The sequence below is a fragment of the Arachis duranensis genome, chromosome 5 (genome assembly GCF_000817695.3).
Source record: "Arachis duranensis cultivar V14167 chromosome 5, aradu.V14167.gnm2.J7QH, whole genome shotgun sequence".
Classification (NCBI taxonomy): domain Eukaryota; kingdom Viridiplantae; phylum Streptophyta; class Magnoliopsida; order Fabales; family Fabaceae; genus Arachis; species Arachis duranensis.
In genome coordinates this window covers 72143895-72156170 of record NC_029776.3, presented here as the reverse complement: position 1 = coordinate 72156170, position 12276 = coordinate 72143895, and positions in this window count along the sequence as shown.

Sequence of the window (12276 nt, the reverse complement as noted above, 5' to 3'; positions counted from 1 at the left end):
TCTTGTTCTTCAAAGATTCAACCACCATCGAGAGAGGGGTTAATCTATATGAATTGTGTGGTAAATTTGAGGAATGAGCTACATAATTCAGTTTAGAGTTCATCCTTTCATGATTCCCTTAATCAATACACCTTGGTTGGTATGTGAGATGTAACTTTCCTTGGTTGAGATTATGGGAGTTGTGTGGCTGGATTAGAATTGAGCTTCATCTCTTCTCATGAACAATTAGATCACGAGAGTGGCAATTGGTTATGTTGAGCGAAATTGAATCACCAAGAGATTGGGATTCAATTAACCACTTGCCATGGATCTATACCCATGATTGAGAAGGACTTGACTAACATTAATTCATGAAAACTTGCATCTCTGATCCCTAATGATCCTCTCCACCATTAATTCTTATTACTTTTGCTTCTAGTTGTTTGACTACCCATAACCCAATTCCCTTCTACATTCTGTCAATTTATTATTCTTGTCATCTATATTCTGTTCTTTTATTTCTTGCTATTCTCTCTTCTAGTTCTTTAAATTCTTTGCCATTTAGATTCTTGCAATTATGTTCAAAAATCACAAATCTCATGAAATCAAAACCATGTTTGCTTGACTAAATTTACCATTAACTAAAGTTGCTTAATCTACCAATCCCCGTGGGATCGACCTCACTCTTAGTGAGTTTTATTACTTGATGCGACCCGGTATACTTGCCGGTTGTACGTGAAATTAAATTTTTACGTATCAGTACCATGTTGATGGCGCCATTGATGATCACAATTTCGTGCACCAATATGTCTTGAAGTTCCCTTGATATAGCACTTCAATTCATCCTCCAGCCTTCCAAAATTGGGCCAAAGATCCCCAAAAATCGTGAGCCACATGCTTCATTAATGAAGTCACATGCTAAGACCTGTGCGTATACACAGATGTGTGCGTACGCACACATGTTGATTTTTCCACTTGTGCATACGCATAGAGGGTTGTGCGTACGCACACATGCTGGTTGCTGCACTTGTGCGTAAGCACACTTGGCTGTGTGCTTCTCCTAATTTTCAGCACTCTCTCTCTCTTCTCTACACACTAGAACACGCTGAAAAAGGAAATGGGATGGGAAGAACACTCTTCCAAAGTTCTATCTCTCATTTCATCTTCAAACCAACATAACTTTTGATCTGGAGCTCCGATTGCCGCACCGTTTGCGGCCACGCATTCACCGCGACAAGCTCTACGAAACCCACTACTTTTTGAGGTAACCCACGATTTTGGTTCAGTTCTTCATCCCTTACTTTCAAATTTCATAGAGAAAAGTGTTGAGATTTTGGGCTCTTTGATGTTATAGGGCCCAACTCTCTTGAAGGAGAAGATTAATCTTGTCTCCTTGAACTTTGGGTGTGTTAAGATTCTCAACCCTAGTGTAATTTGTTGTTTTATGATGCTTGGGTAATGAGTTGTTGTATTTGGGTATGATAGTTGTGGCTTAGGTAGTGTGTATGTGAATATTGAAGCTTGATTGAGATTTTGGAAAGCTTGGAAAAGGGCTTTGGTGTGATAAAAATCTGTGCTTGGAGGTGTTGAAGTCTTGAGAGCTTGTGGAAAAGTGATTTGGAAGTGCTACGGTTGAAGGGGGGAAATCGGCTAAGGTATTGTCTCAGTTTCCTGTATTATGTGGTGTGAAAACTTAGGATAGAGGCCCTAAGATAGGAATTGAATTGTTGATGTTGTTGAATGGTTGAGATATATTGTGTGGTCATATATCTAATTATGAATATTGATGCTTTGATGGTATGATGTATGAGAGGTATACATGTAGTGATATATGCTTGATGATTGATTGAGGTTGAATTGTGGGTAAAACCACGTTGATGGTGAGTATGATATTGATTGTGTGTAATGATGGTTGATTGGAAAAGATGTTATTGGAAATTAGGATGAGGAAGGATGTATGACATGTTAATGTATTTGAAATTTACCCATTTGATTGAGATGGGTTAAAATGGTTAAATGGTGGTTTTGTGAATTTTTATAAAAATGGGAATGTATGAGTTGAGGAGGCTTGAGGTTGATTCTTGGTATGTTTTGGTTGATTTTAAAAAGGGTTGAAATTGGTTTGTTTTGAAAATGGCACTTTGTGGTTTTGTATGAAAATGTGGTTTTTGGGCAAACTTGTTTAGAAATAAAATTGGATATAGGATGTTTATGCCGTTCGAAGAACGGGTGAAAAATGATTTGAAATGTAAAAGTTATGCCCGTCGTAAGATTGGGGTTTGAAATTGTGAATTCTGTAGCTTTTAACTTAGAAAAATTTTTGGCAGAACGGGCCCCCACACGTAAGCGTGGCTGACGCATACGCGTCGGTATGCTGCAGCAGATGCCCCGCCAAACTTTCGAGAGTTGTGCAAGAATTGTGCTAGTTTGTGCGTGGGGCACAAACCGCACCCGCGCGTACGCGTGGCTGACGCGTAGGCGTCACTTGGCTGTTTTCCCATCCACGCGTGCGCGTGGGTGACGCATACACGTCGATGAAGTTTTTGGCATTCCACGCATGCGCATGGGCGACGCGCACTCATGATAAACCATCATTTTATGATTTATAATGTTTTTAATTGAGTGATTTTATCAAGTCTTTCACCCACTTATTCATATGATTAGCATGATATTACAAGTCTTTCCCAAAATTGTTTTATGATTGAAAACTTGCTTCCTAAAGATCTTTTAAGTGTGTATTTTTATTCTCCTTTATACCATTCGATACCGTGATCTGTGTGTTAAGTGTTTTAGGCTTCATAGGGAAGGAATGACTTAGAGACTGGGGAGGAAGCTTGCAAAAATGGAAGGAACACAAGAAATTGAGGAGATGACCAGTGAGAAGCGACGCGGATGTATGACTCACGCATCCGCACGAATTAGAGAAAATCACAGCGGCAAGAACGCGTGCTTGACGCAAGCATGTAGATTGGAATCTGCACGAGTGACGCGAATGCGTAGACGACGCGGTCGCGTGACGTGCGCGATCTGCAGAACTTACAGAAATCACCGGCATGGATTTTGGGCTGCGTTTTGACCCAGTTTTCGGCCCAGAAACACAGACTAAAGCAAGGGAACATGCAGAGACTTAGGGGAGAGATGGAGATTCACATTATGATAGCTTTTAAATTTTAGATCTGATTTTATTCCTGTGCTAGGTTTTTCTCTACACACTTATAGTTCTTAGGATTTCATTGTTTTTTTCTTTTTGGATTGGGATATTGAGAGAGTTATTACCTCCGCAAGACTTCATCATTCTAGTCAGTTTCCTTACTTTTTGCTTACTCTTTTATATCCTTAATTTGTCCAGAGTCCCAATTGGATTACTTTTAGAATTTATTAATGTAGAAACTATTTTATTTTTAATTGATCTTTTGATTATTGTCTATTATGTCTTCTTTTTATTCTCTCTTTAATTTTGTGAAGTTTATATTTATGATAATGGAGTAGTTCCCTAACTTGATTGGGAGCAGATTAAAAGGAGAACCTTGAGTTGGGATACTCAAGAGTTCAATTGTGATTGGTTCGTTGTTGGTTGACTTGTTAGTCACTAACTTTAATCTTTCCCAAGGGGGAGGATTAGGACTTGTGAATAGAAGTTGACTCCCAACTACTTGACTTTCCCTTAATTAGTGTGGGTTAACTAAGTAGAAACAACAACTAATTATTAATTGATCTTGAGAAAATCCCAACAAGGATAGAACTTCCGATTAATCTTCTCCCGGTCAAGGTTTTTATTTGAATCACATAAATTCTCTGATTTAATTCCCTGTTTATCAAACTCAAAAATTTCTTGGAAAACCTCCGACCAATAAGCTGCACTCTTTTGTCAACTCGTTGGGAGACAACCTGGGATTCATACTCCCAGTAATCTTATTCTTGAATTTGTGATAACTCTTTTCTAAATTGACAAGTGGAATTTTGCCAGTTAAGAGCTGTACTTGCAATGTTGTTTTCCTTAATAATTCTTAATCTGCAAATTTCCACCACGTCAATTTTTGGCGCTGTTGCCGGGGAATTGCAAACGTGCGCCTTATTATTGGTTATTGGAAATATGTTTTCTTATTTAGTGTCATTTTATTGTTTTTCTCTTTCGTCATTAATTTCAAAAATATATTTTCTCTTTATTTTAATTGATTTTTTTGAAAATTACAAAAAAAAATTCAGATTTTTATTTTAAAATTTTTATCTTATCTTATCTTAGTTTTAAATTTCGAAATTCAAATCTTTTTCAAAACTCATATCTCTTTCAAAATCTTATCTTATCTTATTTCAAAATCAAATTTCAAATTTCAATATTTAAATTCCAAAATTCAAAATTTGAATTTCAAAATTTAAATTTAAAATTAAAAAAAATCAAAACCTTTTCAAAATTTAAACCTTTTTCAAATTTTTATCTTGTATTGTTGTTAGTATTTCTAGTTTTAGGAGTCTATTTTCGTTAATTTTTATTAGTTTTTATTTCCTTTAGCTACCATGAACTCTCACAACTTTGGCTATGAGTCTGGTTATAATTATGTTACAGGGAGAGGAGATTACAATGAGAATATGCATCAAGGATGGGACAACCAAATATGGAAGGAGCCACAAGGATTTGATCAACCTTCTTGGCAATAACCTCCACCAACATACTATAACCAAGAGCCCTTCTAAGAGGCATACCAAGATGACGGCTATGGTGAGCACTCTTTTGATTATCAACAACCACCACCGTATGCCTATGAACCCCCTCCTCAGCATAGCTTTGAACCACCATACTCACAAGCCCCCTACTACCAAACACCCTCATCTGATCCTAACCCTTATCTACCATACCAACCACCCTATGAGACATATAAGCTATACATAGATCCACCCCAATTCCAACCCAATTACTCCAAAGAACCACCACCTCCATATACACCACATCCATGTCCATCAATCCAAGAGCCTTATGATCCTACTTATGATATCCAAGCAGAACAAGAGTCAAGGGATTTTCTCAAGGAAATAGTGGATCAATTTCAAGCAACCCTTTGTCAATTGGACCGAGCGGTAAGTCGAATGGCACCCAAGGTTCTCATCGCTAAGGAACCTCAATTTGAGAACAATGAACTGAAGTGTGTGGTGCAACAAGTGGAAAAGATGGAGAGTGAGGAACCACCCTCTTATCATGAACCCTTCCTCCCAAGTAATGAACCCTCATATCCACCCCAATCTCCAATGGATGACATCCTTCGTGGTCTTTTTCAAGGGCAAGCGAAGATGAAAAGGGATGTACAAGAATTCGTGACTGCCTTAATCGAGGTAGTAAATCGATTACCTTCACGATATTCGGACACTCAAGGAACCCCCATGGCTTCATGTGGAGAATCTACTGAAGAGCGTAGCATGAAGGAGACACTAGAACTCTGGTGGACAATGAGGAACATGGCTTTGTATTGAAACAAGTGGAGGAAGTCATAATAGTTGAAGAGGAAGAAGTGGTCGAAGACTTAGGAGATGCGGAACTGGTGCACGAAAATTACACTCACACTATGTAATTCCGCACAACTAACCAGCAAGTGCATTGGGTCGTCTAAGTAATACCTTACGTGAGTAAGGGTCGAATCCCACGGAGATTGTTGGCTTGAAGCAAGCTATGGTTATCTTATTATTCTTAGTCAGGATACCAATAGGGTTCTTTAGTTTCAATTGTAAAAAGTGAAAGAGCATGAAATGAGTAATTGTTACGCAGTTATGGAGAATGTGTTGGAGCTTTGGAGATGCTTTATCTTCTGAATCTCTGCTTTCCCTCTGTCTTCTTCTTCACGCACGCAAGGTTCCTCCTATGGCAAGCTGTGTGTTGGTGGATCACCGTTGTCAATGGCTACCATCCGTCCTCTCAGTGAAAATGGTACAGGTGCACTGTCACCGTACGACTAATCATCTGTCGGTTCTCGATAAAGTCAGAATAGGATCCATTGATCCTTTTGCGTCTGTCACTATGCCCAACAATCGCGAGTTTGAAGCTCGTCACAGTCATCCAATCCCTGAATCCTACTCAGAATACCACAGACAAGGTTTAGACCTTCCGGATTCTCAAGGATGCTGCCAATGGATTCTAGCTTATACCACGAAGACTCTGATTAAGGAATCTAAGAGATACTCATTCAATCTAGTGTAGAATGAAGGTGGTTGTCAGGCACACATTCATGGGTTGAGAATGGTGATGAGTGTCACGGATCATTACATTCATCACGGTTAAGTACGAATCAGTATCTTAGATAGAAACAAGCGTGTTTGAATGGAAAACAGAAATAATTGCATTAATTCATCGAGACACAGCAGAGCTCCTCACCCCTAACAATGGAGTTTAGAGACTCATGCCGTCAAAGAGTACAAAGTTCAGATCTAAAATGTCATGAGGTACACAATAAGTCTCTAAAAGTTGTTTAAATACTAAACTAGTAACCTAGGTTTATAGAAAATGAGTAAACTAAGATGGATAGTGCAGAAATCCACTTATGGGGTCCACTTGGTGTGTGCTGGGGCTGAGACTTAAGCTTCTCACGTGCCTGGGTTGTTTATGGAGTTAAACGTCAGGTTGTAATCTGTTTCTGGCGTTTAACCCCAACTTGAAACCTGTTTCTGGCGTTCAACGCAAGAATGCAACATGGAATTGGCGTTAAATGCCAGTTTACGTTGTTTATCTTTGTGTAAAGTATGGACTATTATATATTGCTAGAAATCCCTGGATGTCTAATTTCCAACCCAATTGAGAGCGCGCCATGTGGACTCTTGTAGCTCCAAAAAATCTATTCCGAGTGCGGGGAGGTCAGAATCCAACAACATCAGCAGTCCTTTTTCAGCCTGAATCAGATTTTTGCTAAGCTCCTTCAATTTTAGCCAGAAAATACCTGAAATCACAGAAAAACACACAACTCATAGTAAAGTCCAGAAATATGAATTTTGCCTAAAAACTAATAAAAATATACTAAAAACTAACTAAAACACACTAAAATCAATATGAAATTACCCCCAAAAAGCGTATAAAATATCCGCTCATCACAACACCAAACTTAAACTGTTGCTTTTCCCCAAGAACCTAGATAAATAAAATAGGATAAAAAGAAATTAAGAAGTAATAATATCTCAGAGTTTCAAGTGAAGCTCAGATTCTAATTAGATGAGCGGGGTTAGTCACTTTTTGCTTCCGAACAGTTTTGGCATCTCACTTTATCCTTTGAAATTTAGAATGATTGGCATCCATAGGAACTCAGAATTTAGATAGTAGTATTGATTCTCCTAGTTTAGTATGTTGATTCTTGAACACAGCTATTTTATGAGTCTTGGCCGTGGCCCTAAGCACTTTGTTTTCCAGTATTACCACCCGATACATAAATACTACAGACACATAACTGGGTGAACCTTTTCAGATTGTGACTTAGCTTTGCTCAAGTCCACAATTAGAGGTGTCCAAAGTTCTTAAGCACACTCTTTTGCTTTGGATCACGACTTTAACCACTCAGTCTCAAGCTTTTCACTTGGACCTGCATGCCACAAGCACATGGTTAGGGACAGCTTGATTTAGCCGCTTAGGCCTGGATTTATTTCCTAGGGCCCTCCAATCCATTAATGCTCAAAGCCTTATATCTTTTTTACCCTTGCCTTTTGGTTTAAAGGGCTATTGGCTTTTTGTACTGCTCCTTCTTCTTCTCTTTTTTTCTCTTTTTTTTTCACTACTTTTTCTTGCTTCAAGAATCACTTTCATGATTTTTCAGATCAATAATAATATTTCTCTTGTTCATCATTCTTTCAGGAGCCAACAATTTTAACATTCATAAAATTCAATATAAAAAATATGCAATGTTCAGGCATTCATTCAGAAGACAAAAAGTATTGCCACGACATCTAAATAATTAGAATTTTCCTTAATAAAAACTCGAAAAAAAATATTGCATCTTTATTCTAAAAAATCTACCATTTTATTCATGTTTGACGATGATGAGAAAAATAAATTATAGCTTAATTGGAGATAAAATCAAAATAGAGATACTAATTATTACTACTCATATATAACTTCTAAGGTAAATTCTTAATAAGAACAACTATCACAGAGTTAAGGCTAAGATTAGGACTCGACAACCTTTATTTTGAGAGGTGGGTGCTCCTTTAATCTGTGGGGTGCTTGGCCCTTCAAGAGATAGCTTCTGACGCTTCAGTTGCTTTAGTTTACGCCCTCGCTCTTCTTGTTCCCTACGCAGTTTGCAAAACATGCTATTTTGATTTTGCTGTTCTTCCTTTAGTTGCTCCATAGCTTCTTGCAACTTGGTGACAGATGCTTCAAGACACTCCCAGTATTCAATTTGAGAGATTTTCGGGAGGAACTCTTGTGCTCTCCTCTTGATGGGTCGTCCTGCACTTGTTGTCCTTCCATTGAATTTTTGGTGATTGGTCGCTCAACTGAGATATACTCAGTTATTCCCATCTTCACCCCAGCATCTTTACATAGCATAGAGATTAAGCTTGGATAAGCTAATTTGGAATCTTTGGAGTTCTTGTTTGCAATTATGTAAAGTTCACAAGAAATCAGCTGATGAACTTTCACTTCTTTTCCCAATATAATGCAATGGATCATTACTGCTCTTTTGATGGTGACTTCAGAGCGGTTGCTAGTGGGCAGTATAGAACGCCCAATAAAGTCCAGACAGCCTTTGGCGACTGGTTTGAGATCTTCTCTCTTGAGTTGATTTGGGACACCTTTGGTGCTGGTTATCCACTTGGTTCTAGGGAGGCATATGTCCTCTAGAATTTTGTCCAAGCCCTTATTTGTTCTCATCATTCTCCTATTAAAGGAGTCTGGGTCATCTTTCAACTGAGGTAGCTTAAAGATCTCCCTGATTTTGTTAGGGTGAAGGTGAAAAATCTTCCCTCTGACCAAGGTCCGATAATTATAGAAGGCGGCTCCAGCTATTCTCTGCCTGTCTGTTTGGCACATATTAGAGTAGAATTCCTGAACTATGTTTCTTCCCACCTTTGTTTCAGGATTAGCTAGGATTTCCCAGTTCCTGTTTCGAATTTGCTCTTGGATCTCTGGATATTCGTCTTCTTTCAGATCGAATTTAACTTCCAGGATCACTGACCTTAGACCCATTATTTTGTAGTAATGGTCTGAATGTTCTTTGGTTAAGAACTTCCCTTGATTCCAAAGTGTTTTTGGAATATTCTCTTTCTTGCCTCTTGGAGTGGTTTATTTTACCTTAGGAGCCATGATCTTAGTGGGTATTGGTTTAGTGATCACGCATAAACACACCAAACTTAGAGGTTTGCTTGTCCTCAAGCAAAAGAAAGGAAAGGAGAGGGATAGAAGGAGAGACAAGTTTGAATTGTGGAGGAGAGGAGGGAGGCCGAATGTGGATTTAAAGGGACGGGGGTGGGTTTTCGAAAATTTTGAAAAAGATAAGATAGAAGATATGATTTGTAAAAGATAAGTATGATAGGAAAAAGATGTAATTTAAAATTGAAAAGTTATGAAAGATATTTGAAAAAGATAAATATGAATTTTGAAAAGAAGATATGATGAATGAAAAAAAATTTGAGAAAAATCCAAAAAAGATAATTGAGTTTTGAAGAAGATTTGGAAAGAAGTTGGAGAGGATTTGAAAAGGATTTGTGTTTAAGAATTAAGATACATTTGATATCTTTGAAAAAGGATTTGAAACATTAGGATTAAAAAATTTTTGGAATTGAAGTTGAAAGATGAGTGATAAACCCATATTTTATGATATATTTTGTGCTTAATCTGAGTGATTTATTCAATCCTTCACCCACTTATTCATATTAATTGCATGGTTTTACTTTCCCTTCCTTATTATGTGATGTATGTGAAAAACATGTTTCCTATGCTTTAAAATAAATTATTTTAATTACCTTTATTTCCATTCGATGCCGTGATTAGTGTGTTGAGTAGTTTCAAATCTTCTAAGGTAGGAATGACTTAAAGGATGGAAAAGGGAACATACAAAAATGGAAGAAAAGCGTAAAACGGAGTTTTTGGAGAAACTAGCATCCACACGACCGCATGGATGACGCGACCGCGTGCCAAGAGCGAAGAAGCAGCGACGGGGACGCATGACTGACGCGACCGCGCGACAAAGAACTCCAGATGACGTGACTGCGTGACCCACGCGGACGCGTGACAGAGGCCTCGTACCAGAATTTACACAATACGCCCCAGCGAATTCTGAAGCCCTTTTGGCCCAGATCGAAGTATAGACAGCATAAATTGGAGGTTATAAAGTGGAGGAATGCATCCATTCGGGGAGTCTCCGAATTTTTAGTCACTTTCCATGATTTAGATCTAGTTTTGAGAGAGGTTCTCTCCTCTCTCTCTTTAGGATTTAGGATTTAGGACTTTTCTTAGTTTTAGGAGTAACTCTTGATCCCAGGTTTAATGTTCTTTGTATTTATTTATTTTCAATGTTCCATGTTTAGATTGATTTTCTTAATTAATGTTATTTGAGATATTTCAGTTTATGATTGTTTTATTTATGAATGATTTTTATGTAATTTAGATAGTTTCCCGTTTTGGCTTTGGTTAAATAATTGGTGACTCTTGAGTTATCAAACTCATTGTTGATTGAAAATTGGATTTCTTCATTTCATTAATTCAAGTTCCAATAACTCTGACTTTTCCCAAGGAAAGACTAGGACCTGTGGAATAAAAATTAATTCATCCACTTAACTTACCTTCATAGTTAGAGGTTAACAAAGTGGGAGAAAAATCCAATTCTCATCACAATTGATAAGGATAACTAGGATAGGACTTTCAGTTCTTATACCTTGCCAAAGGTTTATTTTACTTGTCATTCAACTAACCTTTTACCTTAATCCAAAACCCCAAAACACACTTTTTCATAACCAATAATAAGAACATACCTCCCTGCAATTCCTTGAGAAGACGACCCGAGGTTTAAATACTCGGTTATCAATTTTAAAGGGGTTTGTTACTTGTGACAACCAAAACGATTGCACGAAGGGATTTTTGTTGGTTTAGAAGCTATATCTACAACGCGAATATTTTTATAAATTCTTTACTAGCAAAAATCCTCTCAACAAAATGGCGCCGTTGCTGGGGAATTGCAAACGTGTGCCTTATTATTGGTTATTGTGAATATTTTTCTAAAAAAAATTTCAGATTTTATTTTAAAATTTTTGTTTAAAAATTTTTCAAAAATCATCTCTTTTTCAAAATATTTGCTTTTTGTTAGTTTTTATTTTTATTTTCTCCTACTACCATGAACTCTCACCCCTTTGGCTATGAGTCTGGTTACAATTATGTTGCAGGAAGAGGAAATTACAATGAGAACAGGCATCATGGTTGGAACAATCAAAGATGGGAGGAGCCACAAGGATTTGATCAACCCTCATGGCAACAACCACCTTCAATGGACTATCAACAACCACCACCATATGCCTATGAACCCTTTTCTCAACATAACTTTGGACCACCATACTCATAAGCCCCTTTCCACCATTCACCTCTATATGACCCTATCATTCATCCACCATACCAACCACCTTATGAGCCAAATGAACCATACACAGAACCACCACCTTTCCAACACAACTACTCTCATGAACCACCACCTCAATATTCACCATCTCCATATCATTATCAAGATGAACCACCTTCCTATTATGAACCCTCTCTCCCAACCAATGAATCCTCATATCCACCCCAACCTCCAATGGATGACAGACTTTGTATTATTCTTCAAGGGCAAGAATGGACGAATAAGAGTGTGCTAAATTTCGCGGCCGTCTTAGGCGAGTTCATAAATATAATAGCTTCCCAATATTTAAGAACTCAAAGAACTCCCATGGCTACATGTGGGAAATCAAAAGAAGAGCAAAGCATGAATAACACACTAGAAACTTCGGTGGACAAAGAGGAACATGGTGTTGTATTGGAACAAGTGGAGGAAGCCATAATAGTTGCAGAGGAAGAAGTGGTTGAAGACTTAGGAGATGCTGAACCTCCATGAGAAAGTCAAGACATAGAGCCTCCTTCCAAGATGGTTGCATTTGATGCTGAGGAGGATGTACAACCTCCAAGGCATATCATGATTAAGGACTTGGAAGAGGTCGATCAAGAGATGGAGATTAAAAAAGAAGAAGCACAGCATCCCATGCCCTTGGTAAGTAATGAAGAAGAGATTGAATCGGAAGAAAGCTACCAAGAGGAAGAGGTTGAAATTGAAGAAGCTTGCAAAGAGGTGGAAGTTGTCAAAGAGC